Source organism: Diabrotica undecimpunctata, chromosome 8 (assembly GCF_040954645.1).
Source record: "Diabrotica undecimpunctata isolate CICGRU chromosome 8, icDiaUnde3, whole genome shotgun sequence".
NCBI classification, from domain to species: Eukaryota; Metazoa; Arthropoda; class Insecta; order Coleoptera; family Chrysomelidae; genus Diabrotica; species Diabrotica undecimpunctata.
This window is the reverse complement of record NC_092810.1, coordinates 48,057,178-48,065,922: the sequence shown is the minus strand read 5'-3', so window position 1 is coordinate 48,065,922 and position 8,745 is coordinate 48,057,178. Positions and strand designations below refer to the sequence as shown.

The following is an 8,745-nucleotide window of genomic DNA, read 5'->3' as shown; positions in this document are numbered from 1 at the left end:
CCAGACTGCACGGCTCTGGTTTTCTCAGTGACAGATCTGTATACCTGTTTCTAAAACTTCGGATCCATTCCCTAACAGCCATTTCTGTCTGTTCTGTTCTATTTGTTATGCAACCTTTATACATTCAACAGACGTCAATCCATAAAACATAAGTGCACAAGTTTTCAAATAGGTCTTAATAGCATCTTCTTCTTCACTTGTGAAAATCATGTTCGTCTCATAGTTAGGAACAATTCTTGTTTTCATTTGGAGCAAACTTTCTTTTTTCAATGTATCGCGTTAATGTAGGGTACGCTAAATTACTTTCTACTGCTGGTTTTCGAATACTTATACCTTTGATTACTAAGTATAATGCTGCCTTCATTTGATCAACAGTATGTGCGCCTTTCTTTCATTCCATTTTCTTAATGCCACCCATACTGAAAACAAAATAAACCTAAAAAATTGGAAGGGTACACAGTGAACCATGGCTCATTGTGTCCCAACATAGTTTGGTTCATTGTGTAGGTACCGCACCTTGAAACCATCAAAAACGAATAACTCATTACCTACAACAGTGTATTTTAGAGTTACCTAACGCTAACTAATGTATCAATGTACCGTACCACAGAAAATGAGTTAAAATAATTCACGCATATAAGAAAAAATAATGAAAAAGCTTACCTTTAAAATTTTACTCGATGCGTCCAAATTCTTATAATACGTGCACATTTGATGGTGGCAAAATAACAACTGGGATTTATTTCTAGGTTATCTAGTACATTCGTATAGAGTGGTCGGCGTTTTTCTAAAATGCGTATTAGTAACGAAAGATTGGTTGGTTCATTGTGTATGGACGTGTAGTTCATTGTTGAACACATAAACCTAGTTGTTGTTTCTAGAAATAAATGATCCCAATTTTTTAGCCCCTCAAAATTTATTGTGGGTTCCACAGCACACGCGGCACCCTCTGGGGCCACGCCTATGCTTTTCGCTAAAGTTACAGAATGATAAAATAAGACGGAACATTGGTCATAGAATTGAGGCAGATCAAAACGGTTTACACCAGATAGATTCTGTACAGATAATTTATTCATTTTATAACTTGGGGTTATAAGGTTATTTTTGGTAATAAAGATAAAATACTGGATTGGCGAAAGAAAAAAAAGAAAGAAAGAGAAATAAAACCCAGGCTTAACAATTTGATCAAACGAGAGATAAAGAAAATGGGGAGAAATTAGAGGCAAGTGATATTAATTGGAAGGGAATTTAAAACTAAAATATAGTGAGTGAGAGAGAGATAGAGAACAATAAGAGGATGAGACGTAAATAATCAGGGAATGGAAATCGGCTGGCTTTTCGTGCTGTGTTAGAAGAAAATAGATGATGATAAAGAAACAACAAACAAAAACCGAAGATCATTGAAGAGGAAAGGAGTTGATAACAAAAAAAAGGATGGGTGTCAGGAGTAAAGGTCTGTTGGAACTTCTACTCCGTTGATATTACAGTGGGAGTGCTAGAAAGTATAGTGATAAACGATAAAAGTATAATTTAATCCTAAAAACTATTTAAAACCCAAGTAGCTGAGAGATACCAGGTGTAGGTAAGGTAAAACGCAATGTGTACAATATGTGGTTTTATTATAGAAAAATGTAAACAAATGGCTTGATTATATAATATATAATGTAAGAAAATGTAAAATATATCATATATATTTTTTAAAGCTCCTTTTGTTTTAGATTAAAATTTTTTTTACAATATACAAACAGAAAATTTAAGTGATATTATATTAAAACTTTAACAAGATACAGACAGATAATTTGGAGTGATTTTATATTAAAACTTTAACAAGATACAGACATAAAAGTTTGAGTGCTAGTGACTGAGCGCATACATGGTTGTACCATGAAAAATTATAGTTATAACAACACTTAGCTTAATAACAAATTTTTTTTAAATACCAATGCTTAGGTCAATAACTACTTATACCCCTTTACATGCATTCGGTGATGCAAAATAATATCGTGTAATGTATTAATTCAATTATATAAATAAAACGGTGAATATAAAGTGAAACTAAAAGATAAATTTGATTTAAATCTTTATGGTTGATGCGAACTAAAGAAGAAAAATTCAAACTTCAAATAGATGAGTTACTAACACTGACGTTAAAGTATTTACGTTGTTTAACCAAATGTACAGTACATAAGAATGAATTAGAGACACTTATCTTTATGCAACTCCAGACAGGGAATACTTGCTACACAGCTCAATAACGACCATAAGCGATTTATTGCTATCAATCGATGGTAGTTTATAGGCCACTTACATCAATAAGATTTACCTTTTAATTTCCTTTTTTTTTATTGTTCCTGAGGTTTATTTTATATAGGCTTACTTGTGTTTTTTCTATTTACTAGGTACGGCTAAAAAGAAGTTCTTAGTATCTAGAAATTTTTTTTGTGGATACAAGGTGGGACAGACCGGTTTATCAAGATACTGAACGGTATTCTTCCACGCATATGGAATAATCACCTCACACAATAAAATCGAAAATAATATTTGAGTAATAAATTTCTAGCATTAGCTTCACTAAATTTGAATTATTATCAAATAAAATAAATAATTTATGTACATGTGGTTCCTACATATTTAAACTGTACAAAAAATTTACTCACCAGACGACTATTTTCATAGTTGTTTTTAACTAGAGTTGGCTGAATTCTCAGTTAAATATTTCCACATATATTTCATTTTATTAATTGTGCCTCTCGTCTGCCGGTTTTGTTTTCTACTTAATATCGTTTGTGTTTATTCCCATCTAGTTTTGCTTCAAATCGCTTGCCAACTAGTACTGATTTTCAAACAAGGCGTTCAGTTCAATAGTTAGTCCGTATAATTAGAGTTCTTTTTTTTTGCTCGATACATTAATTGAAATTGGAAATGGTACAATTTTACAACTAATAGCAGAAAAGTTTAAATTTATAGGAAATTAAAAATTTTATTGCTACTTGCTACGCAGGGTCTGCGTAGCGCAAGCGGTAGGCTTGCCTCGCATGCCGGTGGTCCGGAGTTCGAATCCTACCGCCGGCAAGAATAACTAGACATTTTTAAAAAATGTCTATAGGTCCCAGGTCGACTCAGCCTGAATAAAAATGAGTACCTTGGGTAAAACCAGGGGTAATAATAGGCGGTTGAAGCGTAGCACTGGCCATGTTACCTTCCTTGTATAGGCCCTAGATATAGCAGACTACCCTGCTATACTCCCAAAGCCGCGAGCGGTATAAAACGGAAGACTATTATTATTAAAAATTTTATTTTTAAAAACCCCTCAAAAAAGATATAATATAAAAAACCTATCAGGCTAGTTGCTATCAACAAGTCCTCACAGACACTTCGTCTCAGGACTAGCGAGCCATACACGACGGATACTAGGAATGAGAAATAAGTAAAGACATCCGTATTGAATATTTTTTATTTACGGTTGAAACTAGATGCAGTTTCCTAGGTGCTGGAATAAAAACATACGTCCGCGTTTAAATTTGTAACTTGTCTCTATCTGGCTCTAAATGTAACTCTAAATGTATGTCGCTCATCGGAAAAAAATTAACTATACGTTCTAGACGTACTACGGTTTGTCATTTATATTGTGCAATAAAATTAAGAGAAAAAAAAACAAATAACTAAAAATTTAATAAGGAATTGATTTTCTTAAAGCATTTGTTTTCCTTCAGATTTTCCGAATCGAATCTAAGCAGAGATAGATCGTCAGATACTAATCTCTCCGATCTGATGATAGGGCGGAAATGTCACCCTAATAACCAGCAAATTGTTCAATATTGTCGAGGCTGAGGGGTGAATATTCTCACCCTTAAATATTTCATTGTCGAGCCTCTTCTAACGCTTGATTCATTATTTTGAGATTATATCTGGCGGCCGTTCCGGCCGGTTTAGTCTCTAATTTAATTGCAGTCGTTTGATGAAACATTCACGCCTTTTATTTACATATATATTAATGAAATTCTTTTGGATAAGTCCCTTTAAGAGAAGTCAGGTCGGTCGAGAGCAATGATAGAGGTATTACTGCAGTTTGATTTCACAAGGGGTCCTATCAAGTGGTGTTTAAGTTTGATCATCCTTTTATTTATAAGGCTGATTTGGCTTTTACATTATTTACATTTATGTCAATTATTTTAAACAAATTTGGTACTGCATAAGGTGGCTTCGTTTAACAGGGTAAAATGTGCCATTTTTTAGCATTTAAAATAATTCCTTAAACCAGTGGCAGTCCATAAGGTAGTGCCATAGAGCTATGGCACTACATTGATAAATATGCAGAAACATATTTTTTTTTCTTTAAAACATCTTAATGCCTGTTAATTATTTTGTGTGTACTTCTTTTTATCTTCATAAATTATATAAAATCTGGCAACCGTGTGCGCAATGCAATTCTCACAACCGATGCTAGCAACCCACTGCGGACCGGATAATCTGCTGGTGCCAATATCATAGTGGCTCCTATGAAAAGAGAAAGATTTTACGAGCATCCTATGTGAGTGATAGAGATAAAGCTATATTATATATTTAGTAATACGTTTAAATGAGACTACTCGAGGAAGGCACGAGATCTCGAGATGGAAGTTTTAGTAGTAGTAGTATCTACAACTTAACACCTTAATGAGCAGACACAATAACTTGCCATACTCTGATTGTGTTGTCAGAATATCCAGCAAACAGTGTCTGTCCATCTGCAGACCAAACCAAAGAAAGACATTTAGGAGGTTCAGCTTTTGTATTTTGTGAAACAACTTCTGGTTTAAGTTCTTCAACCATTTCCTTGCTTTCCAAGTACCAGATTTTAATTGAGGGTCCAAAGGCAGCACACAGCCAGTACCTATTTGGCAAGAAGCACAAAGCAGTGATGATGTCATTATGGTTCAAGGTATGTAAGTGCTTTCCATCAATATGGTCCCACAGCATAGCTTTGTAGTCTTTGCCTCCACTGGTGCACAAGCTACCATCAGGAGAGACAGTAACTGTGTTTAAGTATCCAGTGTGTCCAGAGTGGTTGATCTTTAGACGGCAGTTAGTCAAGTTCCATACTTTCACCATACGATCCCATCCAGCTGATACAATGATTGGGTTGGCATGATTGAGTGAGAATCTTACACAGGATACCCAATTAGAATGTCTTGAATCATCTTGAATTGTGTATTTACATTTAACCAAGGTGTTCCAAAGTGTGATGGTCTTGTCACGGGATCCAGACACAATTTGTCTATTGTCAACAGAGAAGGCTACGCTCAAAATATCCTTAGTGTGATCTTCAAATCTTCTTTTGGTTTTTTCTGCAGCCAAATCCCAGAGACGAAGAGTCTTATCCCATGATCCAGAAAGAGCGTAATTTCAAGAACTACATCTGATATAAAGTGAGAGTGCCATGTCAATTTCCATACAATCAAGGTTTTGTCTCTGGATGAAGACAAAATCATATCAGGGTATTTTTTGGGTTGGTGGCAATTTGTGTTACCCATCCATTGTGACCCAAAAGGGTGCCTTTTAATTCCAAAGTTTTATTTTATTGCGTTTTATCTATTTCGAGTTTATTTACGCCGTTCATATTCAAAGTTCCAAATCTTTAAAAGGTACCTCGAAAACAACTTAAAATCCTCCTTGAGTGTATGTTGGATATTAACCACGAGGAAATTAAGAAAGAAAATAGAAAATGAAAATTCTCCTTATGTTGCAGTGATTACCGATGAAACGACAGACGTTGCTGATGAATTTCAATTAGTTATAATTTTCCGATATTTGTGTAAAGGACGACCAGTTGAAAGATTTTTGAGATTTTATGTGCTCGACGGACATGATGCTAAGTCCATCACTGAATGTATTTTAAATGTTTTAAATCCGTTATTAAACATACTCCTCAATTAAATACTCAAAGTTATGATGGCGCATGTGTTATGAGTGGTGGATTAAATGGTGTGCAAAAAATTATTAAGGAGCCATATTCTCTTGCCAATTACGTTCATTGCTATGCACACCAAATGGATTTAATTATGACAAGTGCATGTTCTACCAATAAGCAGGTTAGGATATTTTTTTTTTATTTATCTGGTTTGTGCTCATTCTTTTCTACGTCTCCTCAAAGAACAAACATTTTGGATGAGGTGGTTAATCGCAGGTTCCCAAAATCTTTCCAAACACGTTGGAATTTTCAATCACATGATACGGAATAATCACGGAATTTTCATTGTTTATGAAATAGAAAAGACCTCATTCCAGTTATGGACATTATACAAAGTACTTCACGTAATTTGTCATCCATTAATCAAGCAAATGGTTATGAATTAAAGCTCTAGGATAACCATTTTGTATTTTGGTTATTTATTTTTAATAAAATAATTATTCCTATTGCATTTATAATTGCAAAGATTATGCGCTTTTGTGTAATTGGTCTAAAAACAGATCTAATAAGTGCTGGATCATTGCCACTAGTAGGCATAAGGAAATCAATAAGCTGGTCACTGTGATCAGAGAGTGCAATCTCAACAATATTTATATTAAAATCATGATTATACAAACTTAGAAATATATTGCCCTGACAATTCTTTCCTTTTGAGAGTTCAAAGACAACTGGGACAGTTCAAAAGAGGAAAACAAGCTACTTACTTCAACACATTCTCGAGTCACAGAACCAATATTACGCTGAAGTCCCCTACAACCAATAGATTACCCTTATCATGAACAATAGTCAAGGCTCGCTCAATTACTTCTAGAACAATATCCAAAGAAGCAGATGGTTGCCTGTAAACTGATTTCTACAGATTTCACAACAGCCATGGCATTTATTACGTTTACTTATCTAAAAGCATACGAGGACTTAGAAAAATAGCTGAACCTTCTCTTATGCTGTCTCGGCAACTCGTTGTAGCCAATCATATCACCAATCATGTTGTTGTAAGGTTTATGCATTTATATGTAAGGCTTCAATCTCTCCATTTATTTGCCGATGCTCCTTTACACAAGCAATATCACAGTTTTTGTCAGCTAAGAACATTTCAAATTCATTTGCTTTATTCCGCATTGAATGTATATTTATGTTATTTTCAATGGTAAAGTATACAAGCCTTCGAGCCATCCTGCAAGGAAAGATATTTGGAAAACGAGGTCCCGGAAGAAGAAGAACATCTTGGTTAAAGAACCTCAGAATCTGGTTCAATACAACATCTGGGCAGCTTTTCCGCGCTGCTGCAGATAAGATAAAGATTGCCATGATGATCGCCAACATTCGTAATAGATAGACACATCAAGAAGAAGAAGAAAGTCTACGAGTGTTTCCTTAAGGATTCTCGTCAAGACTTTCTTTTTCTTCTTCTTCCTCTTTATAAGCAATTCTGCTTGTTCATTGGCGGATTAATACCACCTTGGGAAGGTTGTCACTCACATCTTTTGCGTGGTCGTCCGATACTTCTTCGGCCGATTGGTGACTATTTCTTGCTATTTTGACGACACGAGTCTCCTCCATTCTGCTTACGTGGTTATTCCATTCTTTTTTCCATTTTGTGTAAATTCATTTATACACATTTTCTTCTCATTTCTTCACTTCTCATTCGATCTCTCAGCTTATTTCCTGTAATTCTTCTCCATACTCTCATCTCTGCAGTTTAAAGTAGCCTTTGCGTTGTGGCTGAAGAGCATGGGGCCTAATGAATCCCCTTGTCTTATTCCACTGCCTATTTCTATAGATTCTGTAAGTTGTCCATCTATTCCTGACTTCCATTTTGTTGTTTTAGTAGATGTTTTTGATATTTTTTATAATATTTAGCGGAACTTCTCTATTATACAGAAGATGTATTACATATTTGAGTCTTACTCTGTCAAACGCTTTCTTTAGATCAATCAGACACAGAAATGCTGGTCTATTATACTATAGCGATTTCTTATTAATTTGCTTTATAACGAATATTGCATCTGTAAATGATCTTTCACTATGAAAACCCTGTTGTTCATCTGCTAACCTTATCCTCTGATTTATTAGCACTTGTAAAATTTTAGTTGTAAGTTTTAGCGTATTATTTAACAAGTTTATACCTCTGTAAATTTCTAGCTGTTTTTTATTTGCTTTTTTGAATAGTAGAATAAATTCGATCGTTCTCCAATCTTTCGGTATTTTATTGTGTTTTATAATTTTATTAGTTAATGTTGTTAATTGTTTTGTCATTGCTTCTCCACAATATTTCAATAATTCTTTTGGTATCCCGTCTTTACCTGCTGCTTTTCTGTTCTTCGGGTTTTCAAGTATTTTCTGAACTTCTTGTACATTTATATTTAATTCTTTATTTGTGGTAATTTGTATTGTTTCCGGTTCTAGCCTCGTTTGTTCTTCTTCTGCATAGAGCTTTTTTAGGTAAACGTATCCTTTACTATGTATTTTTGTTCTATTAGTTTCTTTACCTCCTTTCTTTGACCTCTTATAAATAGCCATATTTCCTTTTCCTTTCTATAAAAATCATATTCCATTTCTTTCGAAAAGCGTTCCCAGAGATCATTTTTTATTTTTCTTACAAGTGCATGTGTTGCGTTTCTAATTGTCTTGTAATTATAGTATGCCTCTTGTGTTTTGGTTGACATGTATTTCAGGTAAACTTTCTTCTTTTCTTTACATTGTTCCTTACACTGTACAACTTACTGTTTTTTACTTCTGTACAAAACCATGAAGTTCTTCGCCTTGGGAACGATTTATTTTTATTTATATTTCTT

The 8,745-nt window shown here is 34.2% G+C and overlaps 1 pseudogene; it reads right to left on the bottom strand.

The window, feature by feature from the left end:
- Positions 1-4,641: 4,641 nt before the first annotated feature.
- LOC140448804 (small ribosomal subunit protein RACK1-like) lies at positions 4,642-5,554 on the bottom strand (annotated as a pseudogene).
- Positions 5,555-8,745: the final 3,191 nt, after the last annotated feature.